At 38.7% G+C, this 15,124-nt stretch overlaps 1 long non-coding RNA gene across 1 annotated transcript in view; it reads left to right on the plus strand.

The window, feature by feature from the left end:
- Nucleotides 1-1,157: 1,157 nt before the first annotated feature.
- LOC126291793 (uncharacterized) overlaps nt 1,158-15,124 on the plus strand; it is a 29,261-nt gene continuing 15,294 nt past the window's right edge. The window contains exon 1 of the long non-coding RNA XR_007551872.1: nt 1,158-1,326. This is a non-coding gene — a long non-coding RNA (uncharacterized LOC126291793). The remainder of the gene's footprint in view (nt 1,327-15,124) is intronic.

The following is a 15,124-nucleotide window of genomic DNA, read 5'->3' on the forward strand; positions in this document are numbered from 1 at the left end:
TACTAGATACACTTGTATTTCTCATGCGGTCACTCGGTCAAAACATAGTTTTTCCAATTGTTCATTTGTTGACAACACCAGTTCCAAGCGAATGTATGTACTCAAATCCGAACCTTGGCTTTATGTTTGAACAGAAATTGTCAGAGTCAAGATTGTATGAAGAAAATAAAGTGTATTTGAGGAATATTTGCTTTCAGTTTAGTCTGAAACTCATAAAATAAATTCAAAAAAAGACTGCCAACTAACGTTACGATCCTGAAAAGAGTGTCAATGCTGAATATTGAAGAACCACTAAAAGTGAATAAAAATAATGCTGTAGCGAATGTTGCCAAAGAATTGGGTTTTAGTGGAGATTTCTTGGACGGTATGCTGCAAGAATGGCATAATATCAATATTATTAGGTGTGTTCGATTTTGAAGTGAGGTTTTGCCGTATAAGAATGCCGCAGGGGAGAATCCTTTTTCTTTGATTTCACGGCTAGCAATGACTGTTGTATGCCCACCGCATTCAAATGCAGAAGTGGAAAGAATATTCAGTTCTATGAACATTATAAAAACTGAACAATGTAACAGATTATAGTTAAAGTTAATTAATGCTTTGATCATATTAAGAGACCAGCTGAAGAAACAAAATAAACACTGTGCATCTTTTGACATACTGTCAGACGTATTGGAGCTTATTGGAACGAACAAAAGTTACTCTTTTGCGACAAAACCAGTCGAAATGCAACATCATCTTTTGAGCGACGTTCAACCCTCTACATCAACTAGAGTTTTGTTTGAGCATGAAACAGAAGAGTTATTCGATCTTCTGAGTGACGACGATGAATAGCTCACATACCGGTATGTGTATATTTTGTAACCTAATTTGAGTTCTTGCTTTCTTTTGTTACAAATATAGTTGTATATTTCTAGTATATTTGACTACAGTGATTGAAACAACAATTTGTATGTTGCGTCAATTATGATAACATGTTTAATTAAACGTTAGCGTATTTTATATGTATGTTGTTGCAATTGATGCGTCATTTAATTAAGACAATATAGCAGTTACGTATGAGACCGCTTTTATTAATATTTTATTACCCCCTCCCAGCTCCTCACTGGCTTATTGCACCATTCACAGCACGAAATTTTTAGTACGCCCCTAGTAAAATCAGTTTTAGCGACTTTTGATATTGAATCTAACGACTCTGGTTTTTTCTAGAGTTGGCGACACTGGCAAGTGCTGGTCAGTGGTCACGTGGTGTCAATACGAGTTAGTGGCGGTGTGTGTACTGACTTCAATTGTGCGTTATTGCTGCTACCACTACTATGCTGTGCCTACGTGAGTTTAGTAATTACAGCGCGTGCTTTTATTATGTACTCAGATTCCACAGATTTAATTTTGAAGTTGGTGTTACCAGAAAACGAAAGTAATAACCTCAATCTTGTAACCACAGATTTTTAGGCCCAAACATAACTCAGGCCGCAGTGTTAATACATCACAAAGCGAAGGAAGAAAGAGTTCTTTAAATTAAACATACACCCTACTTGGAAACTACGTACAAGCTTTTCATTGAGTGTGCTCTGCGTAACAGCGCAAATTATGCATGACAGTTTTGTGGAATCTAGGCAGTTCATTGGATATATGTTAATTGGTGTTGCATTTAGACACTGTAACTGTCAGTATTTTTCAGGATGTAACTTTGTGCATCTGACTAAAATCATTTTCCATTTTGCGTGACACATTTTGAATTAATTTGTTGTTGTAGTATCGTCAATGGAAGTATGTATGCTGAAGGAGACTCGGTAAATTAAGGGGAATAAAAATTGGCTGTTCAGTTGCACATAGACACAAGCCGAACATTAATAACATGAAATTGATGGCAACAGGTGTAGACAGACCAAGAACGTTAGATAGGCCTCTTTTAGCGTTCACATTTACGTGTAGCCATGAATGTTTTGGAGATGAAAATGTCAAAGATGACTTTTATTGTGTTTGCATTAACAAATGTTTCATTGAGGGGTAATGTTTGTTGCACTGAAGCAAGTAATTAACATACGCGGTGTTCTCTATGGAAACTTGTAGATAGCTTATTACAAAAAGTGGGATGCATATGGACTACAGCCTCACAGTATGTTTACTCTCAAATGAAGTTTGTTGTGATCAGTCACAGCTTGAAAACATTAACATTCCACAATAGAATGTTAGAAATATAAATTATTGGCCGTGTCCATCACTCAGCTTTGGTATTGCACAGAAAGCAGTGAGGTGTACAGTCATGAAAATATTTGACCACCCGCCCAGTGGTGTAAAGAATGTAATGGATAGTAAAATTAAAACGAAACTGAAATCGCATCTGCTTCAGAGCTATTGCTACTGCACAGAAGAATGTCGGAATAAGTTGTCATTGGTTATGTAGAAAGGGAAAAGGAGCAACTCGGACATAGAGTAAACAGTCAACATGTTGCTATACTTTCCGCTGCGATGTAGTGTCTGCTATAATTTTAAAATTTGCTAAGTCCATATCAGAGAGGTGGATAACAATTACATTCCCCTGAACATGCAGGTAACTTGCTGTGCTGTTTCTGCCTTTCTGTACAAAATGCTTTGTTATTAGTTCTCTGACAAAAATAGGATTTTGCCACAGCCGTTTGACCTCCATTATCCATGTTGCATAAATTGCCTTTTTTCCATTTCAGTCATTGTGCAAATTTCATTAGCGTAATCTGCAAACCGTAGCTAAGAATAAAACTTTAGTAATGAACTTTGATCAGTGATTTTGTAACAATGCATTCCTGGCACTAAATTTTTGTATGCTGACTGTGTCATCAATCATATGTATTTCATCATAAAATCTAGGGGTTTCAGGTAGTGTGTTCTTATCATTCATGCTTCAAGTGTAATACCGGATAAAGAGGGATTTTCTTCCCCCCCCCCCCCCCCCCCCCCCTATCTCTCTCTCTCTCTCTCTCTCTCTCTCTCTCTCTCTCTCTCTCTCTCTCTCTCTCTCTCTCTCTCTCTCTCTCTCTCTCTGACTTCCTTCTCCTTCCCCCCACATCTCTCATCTCCCATAGATGTGAGATGTGGTGTACATATGCAGGCAAACAAATACAATTTCAGAAAATTTAAACGAGTTATGTAAGAGATAGAGAGGTTCACAAATTGAGCAAATCAGCATAGCATTGGTCCACTTCTGGCCTTAATGCAAGCAATTACTCAACTTGGTATTGATAGAAAGAGGTGTTGGATGCGCTTCTGAGGGATATCGTGCCAAATTCCTTAAAATTGGTTCTGTGTTAAATGCTCAAAATCCTGGGCTAGTTGGAGGGCCCTACCCTTAATGCTCCAAACATTTTGAATTGGGTGTCATCTTTGCTGGACAAAGTAGGATTTGACAACCACGAAGACAAGCAGTAGAAACTCTTGCCGTGTGCAGGTGGCGTTATCTTCATGAAATGTAAGCCCAGGATGGCTTCCCATGAAGGGCAACAAAATTGGGAGTAGAATATTGTTTATATACTGCAGTGCTGTGTGTGTGTGCCATGGGTGACAACCAAATAGATCCTGCTATGAAACGAAATGACACACCGGACCACCAGTCCTGGTTGTCGGACCATACTGTGGGCAACATTAGAGTCGGTATCCCGCCACCGTCCAGGGTGTCTTCAGTTGCACCTCTGATGGTCATTGGAGCTCAGTTCGAAGTAGGTCTCATGACTAAAGACAAGTATACTCCAGTCAGTGAGAGTCCAGTCCTAAGACATATATGGAGATGCTGTGAGATAACCTGTCTATCACTCACCATAAGGCCCGACGGCCAGGAGTGATGGCCTGGGGTGCCATTTCTTTTCTTAGCAGGATCCCTTTGGCCATCATCAGGGGCACCCTTCAGCATAGCAGTATGCTGACAATATTTGACACCCATTTTGTTGCCCTTAGTGGCAAGCCATCCTGGACATTTCATCTAGGTGATGCCCTTCCTCACATGGTGAGAGTTTCTACTGCTTTCCAAATCCTGCCTTGGCAAGCAGGGCTGCTGGATCTTCCCCCAAATTGAAAAGATTTGCTCCTTTATGGGCACAGCCCTCTCAACCAGCTCGGGATTGTGATGATCTAACCCACCAATTGGACAGAATTTGACACAATACCCCTCAGGAGGATATCCAGCAACACAATCGGTGCAAGGCTGAATAACTGCTTGCTTAAGGGTGAGAGGTGCTCATTTTTTGAAGCTCTTTGTCTTGAATAAATCATCAATTTCTTCTGAAATTATAATCATTCATTTGTCTGTACATGTACAATACTGGTTTCTGTCATATTTGGATAATTCCTTTGTGGTGCATCTTAGAATGTATGTATGTGGTCCTCTCATATTTTACTGTAGTTAAACTTCATAGTTTTTGCACTCTACTTGTCTTCCATGGGCCACATGATTTACCTCCCAATTTTTCCAGTAATTTTTATTTAGCCAGAGTGAGTGGTGGTGATTCCAAATTTTTTACAGCATAGCTTCAGTTTTCTGTTTTTACTTTTCTGTGGAGATGGTGATCTAAAACATTCTTTAAAAATGTGTTTTAGTTCAGAACTTCATAGTATTCAGTAAAACACCATTCCAACAACGGGAGGCAATGACGTTTTCATCACAGATTTACTTCAAACTTCATACGCTTTCGTAGGCCATTTAAAAAAAAAAAAAAAGTGCTCACAGTTCCAAGAATATCACAAGAAAAGTTTTACACGTCTGTTATATAACTGATGTATCTGTGCGTAGGTGCTTGGACGTTAGAGTTCGTGGGGGTGAAGTTGTTAGCTTTTGTGCGAACGAGGCAAATGTGTATGAGGCAACAGTTGGAATCCTGCTCACAATTAATTTTAATCTATATTTTTAGTCACTCATCGTATATGGTTTGCATCCAAACTATTGGAAGAAAGAGAGATTTTTAAAATGTCAGCGAGGTGCGTTTATCCGTTAAACTCTGAACACTCCCTGTAAATACGGGAAAATTGCATTAGTTTGATGTAGTAGGTGATGTTTCAATTTATGTTTCCAATGTGTGTATGACAAACACCATCCTGCAGCATGTGATGTAAAGAACACATCCAGCAAATAATTGTACCTTATCCTTGTGGCCTGGCACATGGTGACTTACTATAATAGTGAATAACATTATGCGCCGAAAATCAACAGCCGTGAAATTTAAGGAGACGTTTACGTGATTGGCTGACTTCACGAAATAACTTGCACTACAGAAAGAAGAAATCGCAAGGTTGCATCAAAGATCACACTCTGTGTGGGAAAGCAATATTCTGTTGTCAAGAGCCAGGAAAATCTGCAGTTCACTCAGCACAGCTGTCCTGGGAATTGTTCGTGAACAAAATGCAGGTCATCTGGGAACTGTTAAGAAACACTGTGATTTGGGGCCCCTTCACGAGGTACCGGGCCACAGTCAGTAGGCCAGAAATCTGTATTCTCTTTCCTCCTAACTTTTACATGCCACAATGCATAGGGAAACTCTACCATCTGTCTCTCACAGTCCTAACAACCGTCTAAAAGATCAGGACGAACCCATGGTAGCACTCCGAGCAGAGGTATCTTCTAACACCGTCAGGTTCACCTTGGGGTGCTACCCCAACCAGGCACCTGCTGCAGAAGTAGTAGTAGCCGCAGCAGAGGCACAAGCCGATTGGGAGACATGGCCTGTTACCTCAGAGTCCAGCAAATGGAAAAACGAGACTCCCACTCCAAAGGTAACCGTAAGATAGCCAAAGGGACAACCAACTCCGATGGCTTGATCAGGACTACTCCACCGAGGCGCATTATAACTGCAGACCCTGCCCTGATGAGGAACTTGTTCCGAGCCCTAGACAACAGTGAGCAGGACGGACTCGCAGCAGCTGCTGCAAACTGCTCTGCCAAAGCAAAGTAGGCTTCCTCTATCATCATCAAGTTTGAAAACTCATTTACCAAACTGCTTGAAGTAGTCAAAGAAGCGACAAAAGAAATTATCTGGTTCAAAGTAGCAGGAAACGACCTATATCAGAGCTTGGCCAAAACTTTAGAGGACTTCACAAGTGTCTTGCAGAAGCTGAAGAAGAGAAAATGGGAACACTACACGTACTCCACGAAGAACGAGAAACCCGTAAATCGTGCGATGAAGGGATTACTCTTTGAAGTTCACAATTGCAACCCTGCAAGCTGAAAATAACATCACTACCTGATCAATGACCAAATTCAAGTCACCCTTTACAGACAGGTAATTATTTAAGCAATAAGTTACAAAGAAAATTTAAAAAGAAATTACGTATGTCAATTCTCAATTTCAAAAAACATTGAAAGGATGTAGAAAAATGCTTATATATCACATTTCCCCAACCTTCTGGGAACCAGATTTTGGTCTTATATAATCTCCTAGATTGTTTTCTAATAAAATAAATATTTTAATGGTCTTCATCTAATTGACACAAACATCTGAAATCAAAATTCTTTTCGCTGGGATTAAAAAGTCATTTTAAGTAAGTTCATCCATTCACTGTCACTGCATCAGGTGCAAGGGTATCCAATTACCATTTTTAAGTAAAACTCATTCTAGGCAAGCAAATTAAGTGCGGAAATTTATTTCTTTTCATTTGACTAATTCAGTAATTGTTTAAAGACTATGATATATGTGATTTGTGTGTTCAGCCAATCACCTGCTGACAGTGATAGTGTTCTTAGACAGCAGTAGCTTGTTTGAAATCTTTATAGTCATAAAATCAATGCAACAGTTGCTGGAATTCATTGTTGAGAATAAATGGCAAGCAACAAGTAGTCTATTTGGCTTCAGTTGCTCTATGCCTTTCTGTGAGACAGGTCACATCTGTTCCTGGTGCAGCCCTGTCATTCCATTTGTATGAAGTATGATTTCAGTGAATTACTGCTCAGTTTTGATTGCAATGGAAAATAATTCACGCGCTGTTTGAAAAAAAATGCAATGTCATTTGACAACCTATACATTAGTAAAAAATCTACAAAAAGTATAAGAGCTGAGCAAAGATCAATGTGATTTGATATTGCTGTGATCCAGTATAAGGTTTCCACAAGATCAAGAAAGTGCTACTGCATGTGGACACCACAAATACTATTACTTAAATGTTTTGGAAAGTCATCAAATGAATTGTGATCCTTTCAAACAACACAAACTGTTAAAAAATCTTGCTTGTCTTTGTGTAAAACATTAAGTACTAAAAGAATCTATGTAAATCCAGGCCAAAAGCTGTGCACAACATGTTGTAAGATTTGTGAACAGAAAACTGACATCAGTAATAGAAATGAAAGTGATGCATATGACATGGGGGTGACATTTCGCAAATCAGTTCTAAAATGTCCAAGTATTGAGGATGCAAATAAAACTTTACGTTATTTGGGGTGCTGTCCCTTAAAACTTTACGCCATTCCAAATCACAGGCCGCATATGGTAAAAAGAAGCTAGAAAAAGTGAAGTATGCCTTGGAAAGAAAAGTGTGCTGGGCACTAGATTCAGTTATTGAAGATTCACACTGTAGAGAAGACAAATTTGATGGTTAAATTGTTGTTGTTGTCTTCAGTCCTGAGTCTGGTTTGATGCAGCTCTCCAAGCTGCTCTGTCCTGTGCAAGCTTCATCTCCCAGTACCTACTGCAGCCTACATCCTTCTGAATCTGCTTAGTGTATTCGTCTCTTGGTCTCCCTCTACGATTTTTACCCTTCACGCTCCCCTCCAGCACTAAATTGGTGATCCCTTGATGCCTCAGAACATGTCATACCAACCTATCCCTTCTTCTAGTTAAGTTGTGCCACGAACTCCTACTCTCCCCAATTCTATTCAATACTTCATCATTAGTTATGTGATCTACCCATCTACTCTTCAGCATTCTTCTGTAGCACCACATTTCGAAAGCTTCTACTCTCTTCTTGTCCAAACTAGTTATCGTCCATGTTTCACTTCCATACATGGCTACATTCCATACAAATACTTCCAGAAAAAATTCTCTTTTTCAGAAACGCTTTCTTTGCCATTGCCAGTCTACATTTTATATCGTCTCTACTTCGACCATCATCAGTTATTTTGCTCCCCCAATAGCAAAACTCCTTTACTACTTTAAGTGTCTCATTTCCTAATCTAATTCCGTCAGCATCACCCGATTTAATTTGACTACATTCCATTATCCTCGTTTTGCTTTTGTTAATGTTCATCTTATATCCTCCTTTCAAGACACTGTCCATTCCGTTCAACTGCTCTTCCAAGTCCTTTGCTGTCTCTGACAGAATTACAATGTCATTGGCAAACCTCATAGTTTTTGTTTCTTCTCCCTGAAGTTTAATTTCTTCTCCAGAATTTTCTTTGGTCACCCTGACTGTTTGCTTACTGTACAGACTGAATAACATTACGGACAGGCTATGACCCTGTTTTACTCCCTTCACAACCACTGCTTCCCTTTCATGCCCCTCGTCTCTTTTAACTACCGTCTGGTTTCTGTACAAGTTGTAAATAGCCTTTCACTCCGTTGTTTTTTTTTTTTTTATCATCCCTGTTACCTTCAGACTTGCTTTCATTGACATTCCTCTTGTATCCCCCTATAATGACACTGTCCATTCGTTCAGCTGCTCTTCCAGGTTCTTTGCTGTCTCAGACAGAATTACAATGTCGTGCAAATTTCAAAGTTTTTATTTCTTCTCCATGGATTGTTATACCTACTCCGAACTTTACTATTGTTTCCTTTACTGCTTGCTCAATATACATATTAAACAGCATTGGGGAAAGGCTACAACCCTCTCTCTCTCTCCCTTCCCAAACACTGTTTCCCTTTCATGTCCCTGGACTCTTAGAACTGCCATCTGGTTTCTGTACAAATTGTAAATAGCCTTTTGCTCCCTATATTTTACCCCTGCCACCTTCAGAATTTGAAAGAGAGTATTCCAGTCAACATTGTCAAAAGCTTTCTCTAGGTCTACAAATGCTGGAAACATGTGTTTGCCTTTCCTTATTCTTTCTTCTAAGTTAAGTCATAGGGTCAGTATTGCCTCACGTGTTCCAACATTTCTATGGAATCCAAACTGATCTTCCCTGAGGTCGGCTTCTACCAGTTTTTCCACTCGTCTGTAAAGAATTCACGTTAGTATTTTGCAGCTGTGAAGTATTAAACTGATAGTTCGGTAATTTTCACATCTGAAGTCTGAGAGAATTTCGCCTGTCTAATACATCTTGCTCACCAGATGGAAGAGTTTTGTCAGGACTGGCTCTCCCAAGGCCGTCAGTAGTTCCAATGGAATGTTGTCTACTCCCAGGGCCTTGTTTTGACTTACGTCTTTCAGTGCTCTGTCAAACTCTTCACGCAGTAGCATATCTCCCATTTCATCTTCATCTACCTCCTCTTCCATTTCCATAATATTGTCCTAAAGTACATCGCCCTTGTATAGACCCTCTATATACCCCTTCCACATTTCTGCTTTCCCTTCTTTGCTTAGAAATGGGTTTCCATTTGAGCTCTTGATATTCAAGCAAGTGGTTCCTTTTTCTCCAAAGGTCTCTTTAATTTTCTGTAGGCAGTACCTATCTTACCCCTCATGAGATAAGCCTCTACATCCTTACATTTGTCGTCTAGCCATCCCTGCTTAGCCATTTTCCACTTCCTGTCGATCTCATTTTTGAGACGGTTGTATTCCTTTTTGCCTGCTTCATTTACTGCATTTTTGTACTTTCTCCTTTCATCAATTAAATTCAGTATCTCTTCTGTTGCCTAAGGATTTCTGCTACCCCTCTTCTTTTTACCTACTTGATCCTCTGCTGCCTTCACGACTTCATCCCTCAGAGCTACCCATTCTTCTTCTACTATATTTCTTTCCCCTATTCCTGTCAATTGTTCCCTTATGCTCTTCCTGAAACTCTGTACTACCTCTGGTTCTTTCAGTTTATCCAGGTCCAATCTCCTTAAATTCCCACCTTTTTGCAGTTTCTTCAGTTTTAATCTACAGGTCATAACCAATAGATTGTGGTCAGAGTCCACATCTGCCCCTGGAAATGTCTTGCTATTTAAAACCTGGTTCCAGAATCTGTCTTACCATTATATGATCTATCTGAAATCTTGTAGTATCTCCAGGGTTCTTCCATGTGTACAACCTTCTTTCGTGATTCTTGAACCAAGTGTCAGCTATGGTTAAGTTACGATCTGTACAAAATTCTACCAGGTGACTTCCTGTTGCATTTCTTAGCCACAATCCATATTCACCTACTATGTTTCCTTCTCTTCCTTTTCCTAATGTCAAATTCCAGTCACCCATGACTATTAAATTTTCATCTCCCTTCACTATCTGAATAATTTCTTTTATTTCATCATACATTTCATCAATTTCTTCGTCATCTGCAGAGCTAGTTGGCATATAAACTTGTACTACTGTAGTAGGCGTGGGCTTCGTGTCTATCTTGGCCACAATTATGCATTCACTATGCTGTTTGTAGTAGCTTACCCGCTCTTTTTTTTAACCTACTCCTCCATTACCCCTATTTGGTTTTGTGTTTATAACTCTGTATTCGCCTGACCAAAAGTCTTGTTCCTCCTGCCACCAAACTTCATTAATTCCCACTATATCTAACTTTAATCTGTCCATTTCCCTTTCTAAATTTGCTAACCTACCTGCCCGATTAAGGGATCTGACATTCCACGCTCCAATCCGTAGAACGCCAGTTTTCTTTCTCCTGATAACATCCTCTTCAGTAGTCCCCCGCCTGGAGATCCTAATGGGGGACTATTTTACCTCCGGAATATTTTACCCAAGAGGACGCCATCATCATTTAACCATACAGTGAAGCTGCATGCCCTCAGGAAAAATTACGGCTGTAGTGTCCCCTTGCTTTCAGCCGTTTGCAGTACCAGTACAGCAAGGTCGTTTTGGTTAGTGTTCCAAGGACAGGTCAGTCGATCAGACTGTTGCCCCTGCAACTACTGCAAAGGTTGCTGCCCCTCTACAGGAACCACACGATACTGTCAATGAAGTAAAATTTGGTTAGTGTAAGAGTACCTGAGAAAATTCAAATTTTAACTGTAGCTCCACCCTCTTGGTCAAAGGAAAATATAATGTCAGAATTCAATGTTAGTGAGTATGTGGTTCGACAAGCAAGGAAACTGAAAACAAAAATGAGTATGTTATAAATTCCTGAACCAAAAAGGGGGAAAGTCATTTGCTGATGAACTGGTAAAGATTTTCACTGATTTCCACCTAAATTATGAATGTACTCGAATGTCACCGGGAGCAAAAGACAAAGTTAGCATTCAGAAGAACATGTATGCAAAAAACTCATCCTATGCAACTTAAGAGAACAGTACTCTTGTTTTAAATGGGATAATCCAAACATTTACATTGGTCTTTCTAAATGTTGTTTGCTAAGACCAGAGTGGTGTATTTTAGCTGGTGCATCTGGCACTCATTCAGTGTGTGTGTGTGTGTGTGTGTGTGTGTGTGTGTGTGTGTGTGTGTGTGTGTGTGTGTGTGTGTGTAGGCAGAACACATTGAAGGAATGTACAAAGAACTTGTAAAATTTCTTGTATGTGTCTCTGAAAACTATGACTGCATGTTTAATCACTGTGATAATTGTCCCATTGATTACAAACTGTCAGAATCATTAATACAGAAATTACCTTACGGAGATGTTGATGATGATATTGAATTCAGCCAGTGGATAAACACAGATCATCGTGCAGAATTGGTGAAGCACTCTGCAACTGTTGGTGAATACATAGCCATGCTGATAACAAAAGTACAGGCACATAACCACACTCATTTGTATGTATTTGTCAGTCAAAATCATTGAAAAATAGAAAGGAAATCTATCCCCATAAAAAGCAATTCTGTTAATGGACGTTACTGAAAACTACAGTTTTGTAATTCAGAATGAAATTCAGAGTTACCACTGGACAAGAAGCAGCTGTACAGTCCATCCCAAGTTTATGTGGTAAATGAAGAAAGTAAATTGGTGATAGTGAACCACTGCTTTATAAGTGATCATATGGAACTTGATGTAGGATTTGTAAATGCTGTCCAGAAAGAAAAGGTTAAGTGGTTGGCAGTGCATTACACACAAGTGAAGAAAATGCATTATGTCACTGGTGAATGTGCTGCTCAGTGTAAGAATAGAAAAAGCTTTAAAAATGTGTGAGCACAAAACAATTTTTCTGTAGATTATGGGTATTACTTTTTTGCTGCTTGCCACTGTAAATCTGTGTGCGATTGTTTGGGAAGAACAATAAAATGGGTATTGAGAAGAGCTAGTCTTCAACTAGCGGATGATGCACAAATAACATCCGCATCTGGTGTTTATGATTTCTGCAAAGGTAATATTGACAAATGTATTGATCACTTCTTAAAGTCATTGTAGATTTCCTATGCAAGATCCTCACAACACTGCACAATACCTGGTATTAGGAAGTTTCACCATTATAAACCACTTTTTTGATTCTTTAGAGACTAGAAGAGTAACTTCTTCTGAAATGCCTTCCTTGATTTTTTCATTCAGTGAAAATGCTCCACAATGGACATGCACTCGACCTCAACAATTTCTTTTATGGCAGCTGTATATGACGACAGGTGGTACTTTGCCTTCATCAGAAATGGCTGATAAAGGAGATGTTGAACTACTTTTCCTCTACCTATCTGGACCAGCAGTGTCATTCTTTTGACTGAGAAGGAAGACTCTTGTTTTGTGCCCTTGGAAAACATTTTATGTGCTGTTGGTGTACGTAAGTCATCATTATTGTGCAGGATGAATTACTGTAATGAAAAAGATGTGAAGTTAACAGAATATAATTTGCCGCAGTGAATTAAAAACAGAGGTGCTCTTAAGAAGTTTCATTGATAGTTTCAGATATTTTCACTGCTGAATATGCACATTTTAAATTAACATTATATAGGGGAGATGCTGAGTCGCAGATACGCAGAACAAAAAGACACTCACAATTAAAGCTTTCGGCCATTGGTCTTCATCAACAATACACACACACACACACACACACACACACACACACACACACATGCAAATGCAATTTACACACGTGTGCGTGTGCATGTCTATTGTTGATGAAGGTAAGTGGCTGAAAGCTTTGAGAGAGTCTTTGTTGTGCATATCTGTGACTCAGCATTTCCCCTATATGGCGAGAAGATACTTTCTTCTCATAATATTGTTACATTCCAGCCTGGATTTTCCATGTTTGATTAAATTAACATTAGTGTGGCTAGAATAATTGTTGTTTAAAAATGCTTATTTGAGACCTATATAAAGTTAAGCTGTGTGGTGAAATTTTTCTATTAAATTTATAACTTTTAGCTCTGCACTTTCGTGAGGCAGCCTTACTATTGTTCGTCAGTTTATGAAATCTGATTTGAATGATCTTCTGAGGAATGATGTGATATATATTAAATGAATGTCCAGTATCTCGGGGTGCTTCTTTTTTTTCTTTCTTTTTAAAATATCTGAGTTTTGATAAAAATAAACGATGTATCAGCTGTCAGAAAGTGTTTTACATATTTAAAAATCATAGATTAGATTAGTATTTGTTCCATAGATCATGAATATGATGCTTTGTAATGATATGGAACGTGTCAGGTTAATAAAAGGTGTCTATACAAGCTATTGTATTACACAAAATATTACATTACACTTAATTTCTTGTGGGGGTTGGGGAAATTACCCACTTTCTACATCCAAAAATTCATCTAATGAGTAGGAGGAGTTCCCATTAAGAAACTCTTTTAATTTCTTTCTAAATGCTATATGGCTATTTGTCAGACTTTTGACCCTATTAGGTAAGTGACCAAAGACTTTTGTGGCAGCATAATTTACCCCCTTCAGAGCCAAAGTGTTTGGACAACAGCCTCTAGTACGATAAAACAATAAATTAGTGATATATTTCAATTTTTTAATCTAATACTTATATAGGTGTTGTATTTTGTACTAGAATGTCGTGTTCTCAGTTTGCCACGGGAAACGCGAAAGAGGCTGAGGGAATCAGTCTTCTGGTCGGCTCCTGATCGTTGTCAGGAGGCGGCTAGTTTTTGATTACGCGAAGGCTTCTATTATTTGAAAAAGAACCCGGATTCCTTTACACAATCAGTATGAATTTTATAATTATCTAAGGGACCCTTAACAATGAACAATAAAAATTACATTTGTAAATGAAATCATTAATAAACGGGGGGGCTATGAGTTGTATAGAAAACAAGGAACGGCCTTCTGCCTATGGCCAGGATGACGCGGTATTCTCTGCTGTAGTAAAGGCGGATCGACAGTTGTAAAAACAATATGACACGAAGGTAAAAGAAAGGAAAAAGAATAGAATAAGAATTTTGGTAAACACTAAATATATTCAATTAATTTTCACGAGCAATTAGGGCTTATTTATAAACAGTGTAACTTACATAAGTAATTATCGGACTATGTTGGTACGATAATAAGATTTCAGCCTGTCCTGTGATCGCTTCTTGGTTCGCGTCTATATCACAAATTACACTCATTATCTTTCTCTTTATATCAATGGAATTCTTTAATTGTTCAACGCTTTTATAACAATAACTTGCCGATTTTCAGTATAGAACATAAATTACTCGAATTTTAACTTATCTGCACGCTGGCAAGACTGCTCATTTTTATGGCACACAGTCGACCTTTTTTACCCTTTCACATTGCAAGAAGCAGTAAAATCTGAAGATCTACGAAAGTTTTTAGTCATATTTTAATGTATATCTGAGTGTAACGCTCAGTTTAGCTTATGTTAAAATGTTTCTCTGACTGCGCAGTCGATGTATTAGCGTTTATGCTAGATGCGCATATTTACAGTTACGTAAATTATACAGGGTGTTACAAAAAGGTACGGCCAAACTTTCAGGAAACAAACCTCACACACAAGTAAAGATAAGATGTTATGTGGACATGTGTCCGGAAACGCTTAAATTCCATGTTAGCGCTCATTTTAGTTTCGTCAGTATGTACTGTACTTCCTCGATTCATCGCCAGTTGGCCCAATTGAAGGAAGGTAATGTTTACTTCGGTGCTTGTGTTGACATTCGACTCATTGCTCTGCAGTACTAGCGTCAGGCACATCAGTACGTAGCATCAACAGGTTAGTGTTCATCA

The sequence above is a fragment of the Schistocerca gregaria genome, chromosome 9 (genome assembly GCF_023897955.1).
Source record: "Schistocerca gregaria isolate iqSchGreg1 chromosome 9, iqSchGreg1.2, whole genome shotgun sequence".
NCBI lineage: Eukaryota > Metazoa > Arthropoda > Insecta > Orthoptera > Acrididae > Schistocerca > Schistocerca gregaria.